Below are 21,160 nucleotides of genomic sequence, written 5' to 3' on the forward strand. Positions count from 1 at the left end.
TGCAGAGAGTGGGCTCTCAGGACCCCGACGAGAGCCCCAGAGGGAGCAGACCCCCTCCTGGGGAGCCCTCTGGGGTGAGGTCAGCTTTCTCTTCCTCTCTGGACATGTCCGCTATTTCACAGCTCGGGATGCAGAGCCCAGAGCAGGGCCGGGGCCGGACACTCTCCGGTCAGTGCTGTGGCTGGCGCCGTGAGTTCTCACCCTCCGGAGGCTCAGTTCCGGTTGCCGCTGACACGGCTGGAAACGCCATCCACCCCTGGAGCATCTGGTCTGAGGAAGAACCTCGTCTCGCCAGTCCTTTTGCTGTGTCCTGTTTCTTATGTCCTGATGATCTAAAGGGAGCACTAGTGTCTGAACTAAGATGCTGCATGGAAATAAGCCAGCCAGATTAACTCCCCAAAACCTCCGTGTTTAGAGAAACGAAGGCCTGGAAGGTTCTGTGGCTGAACGCTAGAAAAACAGCTTACATCCCCCGCCTGAAAAAATGGTCAGGAAATCCCCTTGTTCCCGGGTGAGGAGAAGCAGCACTGTGAGCGGAGGCAGTGAGCGCGTACAAGCCTGGGCCCCTCAGCGGTCAGTGGGCAGGGCCTGCTGTCCTGGACCAGGCCGGGGAGGAGGTTAGGAGGGGCGGGGCTGGCTGGTGAAGGCAGGGGGACGAGTGGAGTTACGAGAGGGTGTGGGGACTGTATTTGGGATGAGAAGGCGTCGATGACCTGTGTGATCTGTCAGGCAAGTGCCTGTGTACCTCCTGTGCGTCAGGTTCTGAGATGGGAGCCAGTGGAGAACATGGCGAGGAAGGAGAGGATGGAGAGGATGGAGGGGACAGAGAGGAAGGAGGGGACGGAGAGGAAGGAGGAAACAGAGAGGATGGAGGGAACAGAGAGGATGGAGGGGACGGAGAGGATGGAGGGGACAGAGAGGATGGAGGGGATGGCGAGGAAGGAGGGGACGGAGAGGAAGGAGGGGACAGAGAGGAAGGAGAGGATGGAGGGGACAGAGAGGAAGGAGGGGACAGAGAGGATGGAGGGGAAAGAGAGGATTGCTGCTCCTATGTCCTTGGCTTCCTGAGGGTCGCTGGGCAGTGCTTGCTTTCATGGTGGGTGTCTTTCTGCTCTGCTCTCCCTCCTTCCCTTTCTCCCCAGGATGCTCACACATGCACACTCACATGTGGTCACGCACATGGGCATTTGCATATGCACACTCGTGCACGTTTGCACACATACCTGCACACTTGAACACAACTGCATTTGGACGCACATGTACATGAAACACGTGCACGCACACACATTTGCATGCATAGGTATTTGCATACAAATACACACCCACCCATGTGCACACACACCCATGCATACACCTACACTTGTACACACCCTTGCATCTGTCTCTGCAGTCTCCCTTCTCTCTCCGGGAGCCTTACCTGCCTCCCCTCCATTGGAAGGGTAGGGGCCTGGCCTTGTCGCCCATCTGTCTGCCTCCTGTCTGTCTGTCTCCCAGTGCAGGGGGGCCTCCTAAGGACCGGCTGCCAGCACCACCGCCCAGCGGAAGTCTCAGAGTGGCAGAGGCTGAGAGGAAACCGCACTCTCGCTCAGGGCGCCCGCAGCTCCTGTCCGCTGGGGGAGGAAGGGCAGCTGAGGCTGGGGAGTCGCCTGAGAGGCAGGGGTGAGGTGGCCCAGGGGAGGGAGGGTGTGAAGCTGTTTCTCCCAGTCCCTGTTCAGTGTCAAGGACGAAGCTAGGCCACAGTGCTGCAGGGGAAGAGAGCCCCGTGTTCCCCCAGGTTGGGGCTCCCAGGCACTCTGGCCCCCACCCCATCTCCCGCTTCCTGGTCTCATCCTCTGGGTCTTTACACAGCCTGCGGTGGGCAAAGGGCCTTGAGGGAAGTCTCGCCCTGCCTCTTCCAGGGAGTGCTCTCAGCCCAGGCACGGGCCCTCGGGTACCAGTGCCCCCCTAGAGTTGTGTGGTGCGGGGTGACCCCTGTCCCGTACCCGCTTTGGTTCTTCGGCCCAGCTCTGCCTCGGTCACGGAGGAGGAGGTCTGGGGCTCTGGGGACAGGGCCGCCTGGGAGTTTGGGCTTCCTGGGTCTGGCTGTAGGGGGAACACCCATCCTCCATCCTCCTGTCCTGCCCCTGGGGGGTGGGAGGTACCCGCCTGGCGTGGAGAAGAAGGCTCATTCAGGGCCTGGCTGGGTGATTCAGAGAGAGAATGCTACTGCTGCTCCCAGTTTATGGGCAAGAAATTGGGATCATGGTCCTGATCACACAGCTAACAAGTGGGAAGCTGGTTCGATTTGATGTGAACCCGGGCAGGCTGGTTCTTTTTTTAAAATTTATTTATTTTATTTATTTTTATTTTTGGCTGTGTCTTTGTTGCTGTGCACGGGCTTTCTCTAGTTGCGGCGAGCGGGGGCTACTCTTCATTGCATTGTGCGGGCTTCTCATTGCGGTGGCTTCTCTTGCTGCGGAGCACAGGCTCTAGGCACATGGGCTTCGGTAGTTGTGGCGCACGGGCTTAGTTGCTCCGCGGCATGTGGGATCTTCCCGGACCAGGGCTCGAACCCGTGTCCCCTGCATTGGCAGGCGGATTCTTAACCACTGTGCCACCAGGGAAGCCCCGAGGCTGGTTCTTGAGTCCATGCTCTAACCACAGGGCCATCCAGCTTCTCTTGAGCCCCGAGCCTCATGGCTTGCCTGTGACACACCGTCTATCGTTTCCAGGCAAATAAGCTCTAGCAGCCTCCTCACCGGGGTGCACTTTAGCCCCAGACCTCTGCCTAGCATGGTGGGCAGCCAGTGCCCCCCCAAGGATGGGGACCCATGGTGAGTCTTCTCCAGGCAGCTCCTTCTTAGACACGGGTCCTGGTGTTATCGTGTGGGTAAAGAAGGGTGGCAGGACGGTCATTCCAGGGAGGTGCCCAGCTGGTGTCCTGGGTGAGCCCATGGCAGGTGCCCGACTGCCTCTTCTGGAGGGCAGTGGGGCACAGGGCCAGGTGCCAGGTGGAAAGGAAGGGGCAGTGGTGGCCTGTGTCCCTGGAATTACCTGGTCCATTTGGCGCCCTGAACCTGCCCTGCTGGGACGCCATGCCTGAGTCTAGGCACCACCCCCCACCTTCCAACTGTCCCTTGATAACAGCCTCTTGCCCTGGGTGGAGAAGGATGATGCTTTATGGAGACTGACTCTCCAGGCCCAGCACGGCTGCAGCAGATGCCATGAGGGACCCAGCAGCAGACCTGACCCTCGTCCCGCATGGTCCTGACCTCACCTGTTGCCATGAGGCCGGACACCTACGATGACCCATCTCCTGCCCCTGTTCTCAGGAGGGGAGAAGGGAGGCCCGTCTCCCAGCCAGGGGGCAGCGAGGCAGGACCTCTGGCAGGTAAGCAAATCGCCGCACACCTGACACAGCCTCACTGAGCCTCATTTTCTCTCCTTTTCATGCTAACTTTACTATTAAAGAGCATTTTTAAAAAGAAGACAAGAAAGGGAGAGAGAAAAGGGTAGAAGGGAGAGGGGAATGCCTGGAAATCCTTTTCAGTTCCCACCGCCGCTCGGGGTCTGGTGTGAAGAGCAGGAAATTGAGGATATATGGAGGGGCAAGATTTCAGCCTGGGGGTGAGGCCGGGATGGGAAGGAGAGGTGGTGGGCGATGGGTCTGGCTGGAAATCTGCCCACAGCCCAGTCCCACATCCAGCCCTCGCGGGCGCCCAACAATGATTGAATGAGTGAAAGAAAAAAAATCAGTGGATGGAGGTTAGATTCTTCTCAGGGAGCCCTTCCACACCTCTTTCTCTGAGGGATTCTGAGGCTGAGAAAGGTTCAGGGTTCTAAGTTCCTAAGTGAGCATCCGTGGCGAAGAGCCCAGATCACCATCCCCTCCAGACCCTGTCGGATCTGAGTCCCCTGATTTTTCTAAATCAGTTTGGTGGGGCTCAGGCCCCAGAAACGCCTTCAGAGCCCCAGCCAGGGACTCAGGTCACTTATTCTGGAGGGAAACCCTGGCTCTGCCTCTCTCTCCTTCTCTCTCTCTGTCTCCAAGCCTCTCTCTCATGCACAGGTGCACACACACACACGTGCACTTTCTCCATATCAGCATATATGTCACACTTACTCCATCTCTCTTCTGGCTCGGTGACACAAGTTGAGCTGAATCAGAGAGCTGTAGGGTGAAGATTGTGAAGGCACGGGTGCCATGGAGACTACTTGGAAAGCCCCGCCAGCTGCCACCATCGGCCACCATTCGGACACTCTCCCTAGTGTGCCGAGTGATGTTTACTGACTTACCCCTTTGTGTGTCTCACCCCCTCTTTCCACTCTCACCCTGGCTCCTTGGACTCAGCTCGGGAAGCTGCCTGCAGGTCAGGAGAGTAAAGGTGCTAATGATTTTTAAAAACTTAACCGTGTTTTCAGCCTCATCTCCTGATGCTCACACCTCCACCCCAGGAGGCAGCTACAGATTCGGAGGCAAAAAATGGGATTATGACACACGGAGAGGATGCCAGCCCCTCTGGCAGGCGCTGTGGAAATGGCTGCTGTTGCTGGTGGCAGGAGGAATCCTCAATGTACCTGCAAATCCAGACATCCTCACAGGGGCCAAAGGCTGCGTGGGCTCTCAAGAGACAATCGGAGTCACACTGGGGACTTTCTCCGGGTTGGTGGTGAGATTCGAAGCATCTTGGGCAACTTTGATCTTCCTGAGCTTCTTTTATGTAAACGTGCTGTGCAAACTGAAGCAGGTTGTGAGGTCCTGGCCGGACCCCAACCTCTTCCTCCCTTTGAACCACCATAATCACCATCATCTCTTACACTGGCTTTTGCCCTGAAAGTTTTAAATCCTTCATTTTATTTCTTTCCAGCAATGGCTTTGAAAAGTTGGCAGGCCAAGTGTTATTAGCCCCACTTTACAAGGTGGGAAACTGAGACCCAAGGGTTTCAGTGGCGGGGCTGGGACTGGGACCCGGGCCCCCTCTCCCCTCTCAAGGCTCTTTGTGCAGGGCGGCTGGATCACATAGGTCGGCACCTCTGGCTGGGCCGTTGGCTGAGGCTGTGGGCAAGCTATCTTGGGTGCTCATGGCCTGAGGCCTGGTGAGGAAGGAGGGTTTTAAGTAGTAAGGGATAATAAGCAGGTCCCATCCTCTCCTCCTTCTATGCTCAGATTCCTCAATCAACAAGCTTCTAAGCAGCATCTCTACTCCCTGCACACATGCAGGTGCACACACACACGTGCACCTCTTCATGCTTTTATCCCTCTTGGTTGGGGGGTCCATCCCCACCATGCCATTAAGTGTGTTCTGGCAAAGTCTCTGATGATACTTTTAAAAAAACCTCCTGAATCTATGAGTTGACTGGGCTCAGCTGGGAGGTTCTTCCGCCTGGGGCTGTAGTCATGTATAAACTTGACTAGACCAGAGCCCCCAAGATGTCTCACGCACGTGACTGGCATTTGATTCTGATTTTGGGCTGCTCACTCGGCTGGGGCTGTTGATGGCAAGGCTATGCGTGTCCCAGGCTGGGCTTCTCACGGCCTGGCGACCTGGTTCTGCCAGGGAGTGCCCCAAGAGACGTCATTTTAAGAAAGAGGAAGTGGAAGCTGTCAGTCTTCTTAAAGACTAGACCCAGACCTGACACAGCAGCTATGGGAGGTCTGATGACATCTTAAGTACCAAATCCAGTGGACCACTGAGGCCTCATCTAAATGCACGTCTCTGGCCACATGACTTGGCTGCCCTCCGTTCACCCTTGACCTCCAAGGCATTCCTCTCGCTTGGTCCTTCCCCTCCTCTCCATTTCCTTCCAGGATCCTCTGATGATTTCTCTTCCCCAGGGTCCTTCTTGCTTGTTTCACCCTTGACCCTTTTCTCTCTCCACCCTCCACATTGTCCTGGAGATCTCATCCAGCCCCGTGATGCTGATGCCTCATTTGGACCTCGAATCTCCAGCCCACACCTGAGAGCTAGCCCTGGGTCTCCAACCCTCTCCCACACATTCCTGCCCACAGGCAGAATTAAGAATTCCAAAGTGCATCCGCATGATCCCAGCCAGAGAGGAAGGGGTCATCTTTTCCCCCAGATTCGTCTCTCCCCACGTGGTCTCCAATTCAGGGAGCGGCACCACTTCATCCCGCCCCCCCCAACCAGCCTTCCGACCCCAACCAGGGCTCCCACAGCATTCCTGGATGATGGAACAGGCGCTGCTTGATAATCAGGAAAGAAAAACAGCCAGAAGTCATTTTAAAAAATAAAAGGCAGGAACGTCCATGTCTCAAGGATTTTTGTTTCTTTAGAGGGAAAGCAGATAGATGGTTTTTTAAACCAGAGATCTGGGAGCAGCCCCAGCTTAATTGGAAAACCTCATTCAAACAGGCTGGAGGGACCTCAGGAATGGCAAACAGCTCCTCCCCGCTCAGAGGAATTTCCTGGAAACCTTAATGGCTGCTCTTCCCAACCACAGGCTGGTCTTTCTGGCAGAATTAGCGCAATCGTGTGGTCAGGGTGGCCAGGCTGGAGCCAGCCTGGATGCTTCTGTAGCCTGGGCTCCCTCAGGACCAACAAGTGGGGGCCGGGGGCCGGGGGAGCGTGTGGCGCCCAGGAGCTGAGGGTCACGTAGGGAACTGCTGTGCGGTCAGGACCTGCCGGCGGGCTGCTCTTGGCCTGAGCTAGGAATAGCGCCCGGACCCCTCAGCAGTTCCCTGCCTCCCCAGGAGCAGAGGGGCAGGGGGAAGTGCAGGGGGAGAGAAAGGGTTGGCGATTGCTGAGTGCTGGCTCTATGTGGAGCAGTTCCCTGTTCCTTTTCCTAAGGGACGGTTGGTTACCACCTCCATTTTTCTTAAGAGGAAACTGGCTCAGGGAGGTTAAGAACGTGCCTGTGATGTCACAGAGGAAGTGCTGGGATCCCACCAGGTCTGTCTGACTCCAGCCCAGCCCTAGGTGCTGCTTGTCTGGTGCTGAGGGTCCAGCCCTCTGATGGGGAGAGGCAGGGCGACCCGGACCTCTGAGGGTGGGCCCAGCAGCACAGGGTCCAGGATGGGGCTCAGCAATGTCAGCACAGGGATGTCCTCAACCAGCGTGGCTGGGCTGAGCTGGGTCTCCCCATAACATGGTGCCTCCCCTCCTCCCGACCTGTTCTCAGACAACGGGCCAGTACAGAACACCCTTCCGCTACTAAGGCCAGGGGCGGGTGAGTAAAGGAGGGGACAGGCTCTGGATCCATCCATAGTGATGGGGACAGGCAGAGAGGCGGTTGCCTCCTCCTTAGCAGGGCTGGGAGGGTTTTAGAGGCTGGTTGGGTCTTTCTGGGTACTCTGCTGGAGCTTTAGGGGTGGAATGACCTGTTCTGGGTATTTCATAGGAATGCAGCCTTTGGAGGGTACAACCTCATGAACCGTAGGTCAGGGGCTTCTTGGGATGTCAGAACAATCAAGTATGACTGAGTCACTTATGATTTTTCCCTATTGGTGTAGTTATTTTATTTAAGAATGTCTGCTTACAAGGTAGAAGCAAAAATCACACACAGATGGGAGCAAAATTTGCAGAAATACAACATGAGTAATTAAAAAAATTTTTGTGTGTGTGTGTGTGTGTCTCTCAAAGATAAAGTCCCTTTAAAAAACCGTGACCACAATCCGTGGTCACACCAGGCAGGCCTTTAATGCTGAAATTCCACTGTTTAGTTACAGATGGCTCTGACTTCCTGTTTGACCCACGAGGGGTGGAAGGTTGTAGAAATAGCAATTTAGAGCAACACCTCCTTGCGTACTTAGCATATGCCAGGACCTGGATGAAATACTTTCCTTGTGTTAATCCCTTTGAACCTCCCAACACAACTACTACATAGGCACTGATACTGTACCCATTTTAAGGATGGAGAAACCGAGGCACAGAGAAGTTAAGTTACGTCTCCAGAGCAGCACAGTGTGGTATTCCTGGCTGGCGCAGAGCAAGTGAGGGTGGGGCAGCAGGAGAGAAACGGGTCCAGGTTGGCCTCTCTATTCCAGGCATTCCAGGTGGATTTCCTGGGATGACCATGAAGCCCTGAGAGGCATCCAGCAAGGAGTTCACCTGTCGCCGGGTTTAATAAAGCTTATGCCAGATATTTTTATGTGCTTTTCTTAAAGAGTCCCTGCATATGTATAAGCTTCAAGTGTCCCAAATCCTGGATCTTCCCCTTCCAAACTCAGCTGTTTAAGAATAAGCAGCCTAACCCTCCTTGGGCAAGGGTCTGATAAGCAGGCCAGGGGGCCTCTTCATTTCCGCTTCACCCAGGGGGCTCCTGAGCCCACTGGCCGAAGGCGCAGGCCTGCATATCGTCCTGCCTTCTGAGCTGGTGAGAGGTGGTGCTGAGGCCTCCTCACTTGCAGGCAGGCAATGGGGTCTTGCTCTCGGTGTTCCTTATTTTATACCTCATGGTGGCCCCAGTCCTGTGAGATGCCACTGGGGCTTATTTTCTCCATGCTTCTTCTAGATGTGGAAAATCACTCATTCATTTATTCAACAAAGGTGTGCCAGTGCCCACCAAGTTCCTGGCGTGCAGCCAAGCGGGAGGGACAGTACGGTGAGCAAGGGACATACACCCACACCTTCAGGAGCTCTCACTCTATGGGGGAATTAAGCAGCGTGGGAAGTACGTGAAGAAGAAGGAGGTACAGGATCCTGGGTGTGGTGGCCCCGTGCGGTGGCTCCTGACACTGTGGGGCGTTGCCGGCCTGGTCTGTGCACCTTGCATGTGTTGGCCAGTAGCGCAGCAGCTAGGTACAGAAGTGGCGTTTATTTTTTTTTTAATGTATTTATTTTATTTTTGGCTGTGTTGGGTCTTCGTTGCTGTGCGCGGGCTTTCTCTAGTTGCGGCGAGCAGGGGATACACTTCGTTGCAGTGTGCGGGCTTCTCATTGTGGTGGCTTCTCTTGTTGCGGAGCATGGGCTCTTGGTGCACGGGCTTCAGTAGTTGTGGCACGCGGGCTCAGTAGTTGTGGCTTGTGGGCTCTAGAGCACAGGCTCAGTAGTTGTGGCACATGGGCTTCAGTAGTTGTGGCGCGTGGGCTCAGTAGTTGTGTCTTGCAGGGTGTAGAGTGCAGGCTCAGTAGTTGTGGCACACGGGCTTAGTTGTTCCGCGGCATGGGGGATCTTCCCGGACCAGGGCTCGAACCCGTGTCCCCGGCATTGGCAGGTGGACTCCTAACCACTGCGCCACCGAGGAAGCCCCAGAAGTGGCGTTTCTTTAATTCCCGGTGATCATAAATGAGGCCCAGAGTCTATTTCTGCAGTTGCATATCCATCACCACTTTCCAAAGAAAAGCTCCATCTGCCCTTTTAGGTCTCAGCACCTGTGCTGGGAAAAAGATGAGGGCCTTGGTCCCTTGGCCCCAGCACTGACCCCTTCCCACCTGGCTCTGGCCAGCACCCTTTGCCCCTTCTCCTCACCCCTAGCTCAGCCCTGGCTTATTAAAGCAACTTGCCTTTTACGATCTGGTTCCCTCAAGAATGTCTGCCCTAACCTGCTTCTTAAAGGGTCTGTGACTTTTCCCAGTCCCTCTAATCATTTAGTCATCTGCCTGGTGTTTGAATAGGGAAGAGCTAGACCCATTTCCCAGGAGGCCCTTTACCCCTTGGCGATTGCCGGCAAACAGGCCGCTAGTGGAGGAGACATCCTTCAGAGAGCCAGTTGGCAACACAGAAGCGCCAAGTGGTGTTTACATCAAGGGATGGAGGGGATGGCAGCCTGGGCGGGGACTGTGCCTATTTTCTCATCGAGGTCTTCTAGACCCACCAGGTCACATGACTAGGTGGCAGCCATATATCCCAGAGTGATGCCCTGCAGGGTGGGTGGGGCCGATGGTTACTGAGCCCAGGAGCCAAGAAACCTTCTGGGTCTCTGACGATGTGCTGTAAACCCCCACTTCTGTTAGACTGGCTTGTCTTTAAGCAGCCAAGTCTTTTAATTAATTAAGCATTTATTCAACTGTTCTTGGTGCAGGAGGGCATACAGATGAGCAAGATACTGTCTTCCTGGACCCCTTTAAGCCCTTTAAGCTCCCTGGAGGTGGAGATAGGACAGCGGGGTTCTGCAGGTGGAGAGGAGTTGGCGGGGGGAGGAAACCAGTATTGATGGTGCAGGAGTGTGTTTAAAACTCGAGGCCAAGCCAATATTTATAATAATTATAAATGGAGTATAACCTTAAAAAAAAAGACTCAAGGCCAAAGGAGCTGCCCTGCATGGAGACTGGGAGAGGGCAGGGTAGGCAGAGCCATGTGGCTGGCAGGGTGATGGACGTGAGCAGGGGCCCTGGGTTATTACATGAATGAGGGGTTTCAGACGAGTGGAGTGGTGTCTGAAGGCTTGGGGGCTGGCTGCCGGGGTCAAGGGGCACAGACACCTTGAAGGGGACCCCAGTTTCTGGTTTTAGCGGTGTGGAGGGGCCATTCCTGGAGGAAAGGGCTGCTTGAGGGGGAGGCAGCCAGCTGATTCTGAGAAAACGTGCTTCTCCAGCATCTTTTCAGGGGATGTCATTTAAAACAGCCTGGAATGAAATGGGCACAGCCTTTGGCATATCTGGCAACATATCTGGAGACAGGGCTCCCACAGGGTGGTGGGTGTGGGGAGGGGCAAGCCGGGGAGCTGGCCTCCTCTGCATTGTTTGATGCCCTTTGTTTCTGGCTCAAAGCTCCTGGGCTTCAGTTGCAGGAGCAGAACCAGCACGCATGGCACTTCCCTGGGCATCCTCTTTCCCCCTCCCCTCTGCCCCTCCACTATCACCCTCTCTTTCATCCACTTGCAAAATGATGGAGGCTTGGGGCAGTCTGAGCCAGGACTGCCAAATCAGGTACAGACTCTCAGGGACCAGATGTTTTGAAGTCTGTTTAACAAATAAATCTCTTTGAAGAAGAAAGATGCATATTAAACAAAGATTCAGCTCTGAATTCCGAGCCCTTGCCACAGTTATCAATCTCTCCAGGTACAAATGCTCGGCTCAGGGCAGGCATCCTCAGCATGGGATCTTTCCACCAGGTTTGTGGACACATAATTCAGTAGCTAATCATACACTTACTGCCCAGACGCTAGATCAGGTCCTCCGTGAAGTTCTGCCTGGTTGTTGGATGGAGAGGGATTTATAACGGCGAGGGACGTGATTGCAGAAACAAGATGCCATGTGGATGGATGACCTTGCCCCCACTGGCACCGTTCCCGGGACCCCAGCCACGTCTGCAGCCGTCCACACTGCTAGACGCAGACAGCATAGAGGAAAATATTTCGATGGGGGATCAGCCTATGTGGGTTCTTGGCCTGCTCTGCTCCCTGCCACCTCTGTGACCTGTGCTAGCTTCTCTCTGCTTCTTCTCATAAGTCACCTGGGACACTGCTGAATTGTGTGCCCCCAAACCCGTATGTTGAAGTCCTAACACCCGGCACATCAGAATGTGATAGGGCCTTTAAAGAGATGATTAAGTTAAATGAAGCCTTTCAGGTTGGCCCTAGTCCCATCTGACTGGTTTCTTTACGAGAAGAGGAAATTTGGACTCACAAAGAGACACCAGGGATTCGCAGGCACAGACCAAAGACCGTGTGAGGGCACAGGGAGAGGTGGCCGTCCCCAAGCCAAAGAGAGAGGCCTTGGGAGAGACCAAACTTGCCAGCGTCTTGACCTTGAACTTCCAACCTCCAGGACAGTGAGAAAATAAATACCTGTTGCTTAAACCCCCAGTTTGTGACACTTTAATACGGCTGCCTGAGCTGCCTGATACAGACCCCATCACTTTTCTGTCTACAGCCCAGGGTCATTGTAAGGACCCAATGAGAGACTGCCAGTGGCAGTACCGTGACGATTAGTAGGCAATATGTAATTCTCTTCCTTTCTTTTTTATTCCATTAAGGAGAAGATCTCATTTGGCAAAGACACGTCTTTACCACCTCGCTAACATTTGGAAATCTCCCTTTTAAAAAAATGGAGGTAAACCTCGCATAACCTAAAATTAACCGTGAACTGTTTTGAAGTGTGTACTTCCGTGGCATTTATTACATTCACGATGTTGTGCAATGATCACCTCTGTCTGCTTCTGAGACATTTCATCACCCCCAAAAGGAAAGTCCGCCCCCATTAAGCAATGACTCCCCATTTCCCTTCCCCGCACCGACCCCCCATCCCCACCTCCCAGCCCCGGCAACTACTCATTTGCTTTCTGTCTCTATGGAGTTATTTTTCTGGATATTTCATAGCAATGCAATATTGCTATGCATGACCTTTTGTACGGGGCTTCTTTCACCGAGCATAACATTTCAAGGTCCATCCCTGTTGTAGCCTGTGTCACAGCTTCATTCCTTTTTCCGGCTGAGAATATTCCATTGTATGGGTCAACTGTATTCTGTTTGTCCATCATCCACTGCTGGACAGAAGGCTGTTTCCACCCTTTGGCTCTTGTGAGTAGCGTTGCTGTGAACATTTGTGTACAAGTATTTATTTGGATATCTCTTTTCAAAATTATTTTGGGTATATATCTAAGGGTGGAATTCTTGGGTCATATAGTAATTCTACATTTACATTTTCTAAGAATGGAAGAATGGAAATCTCCCTTTTTCATCAAACCAGGCTTCAGGATCCAAACCTCCAGCAGGCAAGAACACTCAGCTAGACTACGGTGACATTGATTTTTAATGGTACTCATGCTTAAAGGATCAGAAAATCCAATACTGGGTTTTGATCTGTAGTAGCAACAGAAAGTTTCTTTTACAGTAAGTGTTACTTTAAAAGAAGATTAGGGCTTCCCTGGTGGTTCAGTGGTTGAGAGTCCGCCTGCCGATGCAGGGGACACGGGTTCGTGCCCCGGTCCGGGAAGATCCCACATGCCGCAGGGCGGCTGGGCCCGTGAGCCATGGCCACTGAGCCTGCGCGTCTGGAGCCTGTGCTCCGGAACGGGAGAGACCACACAGTGAGAGGCCCGCGTACCGCAAAAACAACAACAACAAAAAAAAAACCATTAAGTAAACAGAGGACCATATTAGAAGGTAGACCCCACACGGTATTTTTGTCTGTTTTGTTCCCTCTCTGCCTTCAGTCCCTACATGGTGCTTGGCACATCTTAGGTCCGCAATAAAAATTTGTTGAATGAATGAGTAAACTGTACAGAATCCACTTATGTGCACTGTCGTACATAACAGTCGGGTAGGGTATAGACCTGGCAAATGTCCTGAAGGTGGAGGGCAAATGCCTGTGACACTTGGTACAGAAGCCACCAGACAGACCCGAGGCTGAGGTCCACCCTCACCACTAGCTCATGCTGACTTTGGATAATTTCTTACCTTCTCTAAGCCTCAGTTTCCTCATCTGAAAAATGGGGCTGCTGGGAGAATAAAGCCCGCTGATGTACAGAACACAAATTAGCGGCTGCCATTACCAGGATCCGCTGCCGCGGGGAGGGCCCCAGGGGTGGGATAAACACAAGAGAAGCAGGGAAGACTCCACCATGCAGCCTCAGTGGGGAGGCTGGCAACCCTGGAGGCTGCAGAGGGTCAGGGCCGGCCCGAGGCTGGCGTGGGTGTGGCTGTGTGCTCAGTACAGCACATGGGAAGTGACGTAATAACAACAGCATCTTGTATTTGTTCAGTGCTGGATGGTTTGCAAAAGTGTTTTCACGTCCCATTTTCTCACTCGATCTGCCTGTAGCCTGACAGGCTGGCAGAGCTGAAGCCGTGATTCCCATTTTATGGAGGAGAAAACCCGAGATGGAGTGAGGTGATTGGGTGTGTCCAAGTTCACACAGCAGGTCAAAGCTAGGGCAGGATGAGTGAATTGGGAACCATCTTGGCCTCGTAGGCCCAAATCAAACACCCCGTCGCTCCTCTTGTGGTTTTCAAACCTGCTTGCCCGGTGGCCTCGCCCAGGCCCAGCCTGGGAATCTGTGCTTAAGGTGCCACGCAGCACTTCACGCTGCCTCATTCTGCAGAGCGCGTGCTCCGGGTTCTGAAGCATCTGTCCCTCATCCCTACCTTGAGCAGAGACAGAACCATCCTCCCCAAGCTGGGAACTAAGTAGGGGGAGCGTGGAGGTACGTGGTATCCCACCAGGGCCTGGAGGCTGCAGTCAGCTGCAGGTGGCTGTACGACCCCTGCGTGAAGAAGGACCCTCTTCATTCGTCATCACCTGCAGCCACCTCCCTCCCTTCTGCTTGGGACACTGGTTCCAGACAAAGCTTATTCCTCCGGTGTCACCATGTCAGCGAGCTGGTCCCCAGCTTCCCAACCTACAGACGTTGAACTCTCTGAACTCCCTGTGGTTTGGGCTGAGTTAAAGGGGTAGAGATAACAGGGTGCAGCTGGGGACCTAGGCTGCAGCCGCGGGGAGGAAAAAAGCCTCATCCCAAGCCCGGTGCCGCTGAAGTGGTCTTATGGTGGTGGCACCATGAGCCGGTGTCCCTCCCGTGTTGGCCCATCAGAGCTCTATCGACGTTCATTGGCCTAAAGCCCCTTGGAGAGCAGCAATTTTCAGAGTGACGTGAAATTTATTACTTTCCATCCCTCGGCAGTCTTTCCCCAACAATTTTCTCTCCAAAAATTGTTCCTGCCTCGTCTTGCTGTTTATTTAAATGGTTATTTATTTATTTTTCCTGCGGCTCATCTGAGTATTTCTTCTTTTTTTAATGTTTAATTTAATTTAATTTATTTATTTTACTTTTGGCTGCGTTGGGTCTTCGTTGCTGCGCGCAGGCTTTCTCTAGTTGCAGCGAGCAGCGGCTACTCTTTGTTGCGGTGCCTGGGCTTCTCATTGAGGTGGCTTCTCTTGTTGCGGAGCATGGGCTCTAGGTGCATGAGCTTCAGTAGTTGTGGCTCGCGGGCTCAGTAGTTGTGGCTCGCGGGCTCTAGAGCACAGGCTCAGTAGCTGTGGCACATGGGCTTAGTTGCTCTGTGGCACGTGGGATCTTCCTGGACCAGGGCTCGAACTCATGTCCCCTGCATTGACAGGTGGATTCTTAACCACTGTGCCACCAGGGAAGTCCCTCTGAGTATTTCTTGATAACTTCACCAGATCTGCTTAAAAACATTCTTTGTTTGTTTGTTTGTTTGTTTGTTTTTCTGGTACGCGGGCCTCTCACTGTTGTGGCCTCTCCCGTTGCGGAGCACAGGCTCTGGACGTGCAGGCTCAGCGGCCATGGCTCACGGGCCCAGTTGCTCCGCGGCATGTGGGATCTTCCCGGACCGGGGCACGAACCCGTGTCCCCTGCATTGGCAGGGGGACTCTCAACCACTGCGCCACCAGGGGAGCCCCCAAGAACACTCTTAAGGAGAGCCCCACCTCTAGACACACACACACACACACACACACACACACACACACACGCACAGACATACACACACGACCTGGGCCCCAGACCCCACTTCCACAGGCCCACTGGGGTTCAGGCCATTACCTAATACATCCCATTATCTGATGTAATTACATTACAGCCTGGTTCCCTTTTCTGTCCCCTCTGGCTGGCCTCATCTTGGCTCTGGAGGTGTCCCTGAGTTCAGTTTTAGGCTGCGCACAGCTGCCGACAGCCCCCAAGAGCCAGCCGCTTTCTCAGGCTGCTCCGCTGAGAGCACCTCTTGGCTTTGCTGCTTCCACAGGGTGAGGAAGGGGAGGCTGGCTGTGAGCACGGAGGGTCCTCCTACGTGTCAACGCTAAGACCCCACCTGCGTGCCTCAGGACCTCCCGAACTCAAGGGCTAGGGCTCTAGAAGGTGCCGAGGCCAGGTGAAGCCAGGACACTGGGGAGCGGGAAGGGGAGTGAGATGCCTGGGACCTGCCTTCTGTTCAGTGGGTGGGGCCTCCAGGAGCTTGAATGGAACCCAACAGCAGTGTTGACAGAAGGGACCGACCCTCACCCACCCAGGGGCATGGCAGCCACGGGGACACACAGCCACACTTGGCTTCTGTGGTTTCCCACACAGGCCTAGTGCAAGCTGGGCCGCCAACTAGCTTGGAGACCTTGGGCAAGTCCTCCCCGATCTGGGCCTCAGTTTACTCACCCCTGCTCCCACCTCCCAGGAGTTCCAGAGAGCGTGGGTCTTGTTATTACCCTGCAGGTTGAAACCGCTTTCTGCTTAGGGTCTATTGGTGCTGCCCTGGAAACTAAGCCAAGGTCACTTTTGAAACTGGAGTCCTGGTGGGTAAACTGTCCAGGGCCTCACAGATTGCTGGCCCTTGGGTCGGCTCTGCTTTAAGATGCAGGCTTTCTTATTAGTCAAGGATGGAGAGCCCAACAGATTAGGAGTTGACTGCCACCAAAAAGAGAGTTTGTTACTCACAGTTCCCAAGAGGAAGGGGCACTCTGCACCACACAGGGCCACACAGGGAAGCACCAAGGTTGGTCAGGAGGCAGGGGAATGGGAAAACGCGGGCAAGAGTGTGTGTTGTGCTTTCCGTGGGAAGGAGCAGGTGAGGCCTGGTGAGCAGGCCTAGGACTGGCTACTTTGAATAACTGCAGAGGGCTCTGGGCACAGATGCTGTCCCGAGGTGTCAGACACCTGGCCCTGGGGTGATTAGGGCAGGTGACGGTGGCCCTGAGTGTGAGAGCCCCGTAGAGGAGGGGGATGTCGGCTCTGGGCTGGTTGGTCTGTACACGAAAGACGGGCTCCCTGGAAATTATCTCCAGGAATTAGCCAGCCCTGGGAGGGGCAGGCCCTCCAGGGTCAGCAAGACCCCAGATGCCAGAGCACCAAGAATATAGAGAATAAGAAAATATAGTTAATACAGGAATGTAACAAAAGTGTGCTGCATGTAAATTTGTCATTATTATTTAATTAATAAACTTTTTAAAAGAGCAGCTTTAGGTTTACAGAAAAATTGAGCTGCGAGTAAAGAGACCTCTCATGGACCTCCTACTCCCAGCACACAGACAGACAGACAGACAGAGTTTCCCTTATTATTGGCATCTTCCGTTAGTGTGGTACGCTTGTTATAACTGAACCAATATTGATACATCATGATTAACTAGAGTCCAGTGCTTACATTAAGGTTCACTGGCTGTTGTACATTCTACAGGTTTTGACAAACAGATGGTATTTGTGTGACAAATGTACCCACCCTTACAGCGTCATACAGAATAGTTTCACTGCCCTAAAAATTCTCTGTGTTTTGTCTATTCATCCCTCCCTCCCTGCTAACCCCTGGTGACCACTGACCTTTTTACTGTCTCCATAGGGCTGCCTTTTCCAGAATATCATATGTTTGGAATCAGTCTGTAGCCTTTTCAGACTGGCTTCTTTCACTTAGCAACATGCATTTAAGTTTCTTCCACGTATCTTCATGACTTGAAAAGTCATTTCTTTTAATCTCTGAATAATATTCCATTGTCTGGATGGACCACAGATTAAATATGATGTTTATCCATTACTATTGCTTTTTTTTTTTTTTTTTTTTTTTTTGGCTGCGTTGCCTGGCATGCGGGGTCTTAGCTCCCTGACCAGGGATCAAACCTGTGCTCCCTGCAGTGGAAGCGCAGTCTTAACCACTGGACCGCCAGGGAAGTCCCTACTATTGCTTTTAAAAGAAAGACAATGGGCTTCATTGTAAGGGCTGGGCTCACAGAAGTTCACAGACAGCCTGGGAGGGGGCCCAACGGGCCGATGGTCTCGGTGCTCGGCCCAAGGACAGGTGATGGAGACAGAGTGGACTCGTGGGCTTGTGCAATCTGGGCGATTGTTTCCATTCTCCTCGTGCAGACAGCTGGCTGTCCCTGGCTCTTCTCAGAAATGCCTTTCAGGTGGAGGTGACACCCTCCTCCACCGAGAGGCCTGCAGGCTCTGAAGTCCAAAGCTGATGGGGCAAGAGGGTCCCCAAGTGGGCCAGGTGGCTTCAAGTCTGGACACCATCTCCTTACCTGTTAAATAGGAAACAGCTATGATAGGCTAAACATCCCTGAGGAAAGTGCTGTGGGCTGGGAGGGTCCCCCAGGCCTCCCCAGGGCCCTTCCCGGGGACCCAGCCTCCCTGGCATCCGGGGCCCGGCCTGCGGAGCTTCCTGGTCTGTACGGCGGGCTCTGTGGGCTCCTAGCCCTGTAGCTGGCTGCCTGCTCTGGCCCTCCTCGGAATCCCCTTTTTTTCCAGACTTAAATGAGGTCCACCCAGCACCTGGGACTTAGTTTGCTGCTCTTATGGGGGCTCCTGGCTGATATGACTCCCAGACATGGTGTCTGCCCTTCCGTTTTTCCTCAGCCGAGGACGGCCTCCCGCCCAGACTCGTGCGCGTATGTGCGTGTATGCAGAGGCCGGTGGTGCTTGTGGACAGCTTCTCCTCCCCTGAGCCATGGATCTGGGACCCAGAGATTATTAGGGAATCCGTGCTGCCGGCAGAGGCCATAGGGAGGGGTGCCCAGTCCTGGGAAGGCCCTGGTTTTCCCCCACGCCCAGCTGCTGCGGGCAGGAGGCAGCTCCACCCACCTGCGGCTTCGGATAGGCCCGGCTCCTGGAGTCTCAAAACTGCTCGGGACAACGAGAAGATCACAGTGGAAACGTGACAATGAGTCAGTGGAAAAGACTGCCGTTTCATCTTCTCACCCATGACACTCAGATACACCCTAGAGTCACCCCAAACACAGCCCCCAGCCCGGTTTGTGTTGGATCCCTCGGAGGTGACAGCAACTCTTGGAGGACACAGAACGGCATCCGGCAGGAGGCTGCCCTGCCAAGCAAGCGGGCGGGCGGCACTGTGCACATGCTCTAATGCCAGGAGTCAGGTTAGTCGTGGAGCCTGTCCTTCCAAACCTGGCTCGCAGTCCTCCTCTTCCAGGAAGGCAGCCCTGATTGCACACAAACCTGTGCACTCCTTTAACCAACCCCTCGGCTGGTAAGACGGGGCTCCACCTGTTTCCCTAATGCTCTTTACAAGTGCTTCCATCACCCCTGCCCAGGTGCTCAGTTGGCTGACCTTGTCCTGGAGGAAGGACAGTGAGGAGAGAATCGACGCTGCTGGCACCTGCCTCAGCCCCTGGTGCGCGCAGGACAGGGTGCCGGGGCAGCACCCACGCCATCGCTTCACTTGACAGGCGGGATGGGTACACCCGCCCTGGCCTCCCCCCAGGGGCTATTGCAGGGCTCAAATGAGAGTACATCCCTGAAACAGCTCTGGCTAACGAGGCTTCTGTTTTCTCACTGGTCCAAGGAAGAGAAGTGAGGGAGTTGGTGCCCTAGGTGCTTCTGACCTGCCTATCTCCCCAACTCAGAGCTGCGGCCATGCATCCTGAGCTTCCCCTGCAGGGCTTGGAACCACAGAAGGTCCAGGGATGTGGAGAGGGGGAGGGATCCGCGCAGTTATTTTTATTTCCTGACGGTCGTCTGTGGCTGCGCAGGCTTCCAGACTGCCGAGAGGCTGCATGCTGAGCGGAGAGGAGCTTGCTGCCCGGGATGCCCAAGGCCTCTGGGGAGTGAAGGCGACGCCAGAGCTCCCTGGGGCCCTGCTTGGGCCGGGAGAAGCAGGCCTGCCCAACACCCTAGGTGCTTGGCCCAGGACCCCAGGCTCCAGGCTGAGGGCGGAGGTGGCTGGTGGCTTTCGGGGCTGCTCAGCGAGGTTGTCAGCTCTCCCAGCGCCCTGTCCCCCCATGCCTTCCCCTGTCCCCGGCTCGGTTTAATGTCTTCTCCAGCAGAGCAGCTTCTCTTTCTGCAGGTGGAGAAGAGAGATGAGCTTTTGACCACAGAATGAAGACAGCAGGAAACGTGTGAGCAGCTCTCTGGAGGCCTCAGGAGGGAGGAGGGGGCCTTTACTATTCTCTGAGGGCTCATTTTACCCTCCGCGTCCCCAGGACATGAAGCAGTTCTGTTATAAACTAGTCTGGTGGAGAAGATCAAAGGCTGGAACTCAGAACCCTGAGAATCTTCTGCCACTGCTTTGCTGTATGTCTCGGGGCAAGTGGCTTACCCCCTCTGGGCTCAATAGGAAACGGAGAAAGAGAGACTAGAGGTCTGGCAAGCGTTTCCTTTCCTCTTCCCAGGGAGGGGCAGCCCATTCCAGGGATGTGGGCAGCCACAGAAAGACTTACCTCTTCAGCTTCAATGCATGCCCTGAGGAAGGCATGTCTGAATCTGGGAAACTGCAGGTGGAGGCCGTGCAGGGAACACCCAGCCCAGCGTGGATGTGCAACAGTGCCTGAGGATTTGGAGGAAGAAGATGAGTGGTGGGCCAGGCCAGGGCGGAGGCCCTGAGTCCTCTTAGCCCTACTTCAAGGCAGGCTGAGTGCTACTTACTGGACGGGGCTGGAAGCTGGCATTGGGCCCAGGTCATCTATTAGGTGCAGTTTGCTGTAAATAGAATGATACTGTTCACTAAATAGTAAGTTGTAAATAAAAATGACAATAATATCTTCATCATTGATAACTTACCTGTGTTGGGCAGCGTGCTGGTTGCTTTACATGTCCTCCCGTCCTGTCCACCCAGGGAGGTGATATTGACATTATCATCATTCCACAGACCGAAGACAAGGGGGCACAAAGAGGTTAAGTAACTTGCCCCAAGTCACACAGCTAATAAGTGTCAGAGCAGAATTTGAACCCAGCCCTATCAGAGTCAAAGTCCTGGCTCTTAACCTCTAGAACACACTGTCATTTAACAATAACGGAAAAAGGCCTGGAGGGACAGGCACTGGAGAGCTCTCCTTCAGGACCCTTTTGTGGAGGTTGAACTGCTAGATCTACCTGGCTGCAGCTGGCTGGTCCCCAAAGAGGCCTCTTTGAGCATCCCAGCCAGAAAAAGGAGAAATCCGCCCTCATAGCACTGGCCATTCCGTGTGCTGGGTCCGGCCTGGGCCTGGCTGTCAGGCTGACAGAGCTCTCCTCCAAGGGAGTGGGGAGGGGGCCCTGGGAGACTTGGGTAGGTGGTAGGTGGGGAGTGGTGGCTCTCTGGGCATTTCATTGTTTTAGTGGGAGATCTGGCCAGAGGGGGCCAAGCTTGGATGACTGTTTATCTCTGCAGGGAAAGAAATGATCCAAAGCACGTAGGTCACACACATGCGTGTGCACACAGAACTGTGGGTCTCAGTAAGAGAGCCTGCTTATTGTATAAATGCCTTAAATAGCACCCCCAACTCTGCCACCGCCCACCCCAATCCTCCCCTGACTGTCCAGAGCAAACTGCGTGTTCCACGTCCCCGCCTAGGATGCCTCTACCAGGGTCTCTGAGCCTCAGTGGCTCACTGGCCATATTTGAACACCCT

At 54.2% G+C, this 21,160-nt stretch overlaps 1 long non-coding RNA gene across 3 annotated transcripts; it reads left to right on the forward strand.

Annotated features, from left to right (window-relative positions):
- The first annotated feature begins 355 nt into the window (after positions 1-355).
- LOC111182772 (uncharacterized) lies at positions 356-20,637 on the forward strand. Of its 3 annotated transcripts, XR_002646816.3 has the most exons (4): positions 356-2,813; positions 3,127-3,370; positions 4,402-12,399; positions 19,618-20,637. It is a non-coding gene; the product is annotated as an uncharacterized LOC111182772 (long non-coding RNA). The 3 variants fall into 3 exon arrangements; XR_016389049.1 differs by having other exon boundaries at positions 356-3,370; XR_016389050.1 differs by lacking the exon at positions 19,618-20,637 and having other exon boundaries at positions 356-3,370; positions 4,402-14,580.
- The last annotated feature ends 523 nt before the right edge of the window (positions 20,638-21,160 follow it).

The sequence above is a fragment of the Delphinapterus leucas genome, chromosome 19 (assembly GCF_059928025.1).
Source record: "Delphinapterus leucas isolate spDelLeu-1000000601 "Yukka" chromosome 19, BTC_Dleu_Yukka2, whole genome shotgun sequence".
Taxonomy (NCBI): domain Eukaryota; kingdom Metazoa; phylum Chordata; class Mammalia; order Artiodactyla; family Monodontidae; genus Delphinapterus; species Delphinapterus leucas.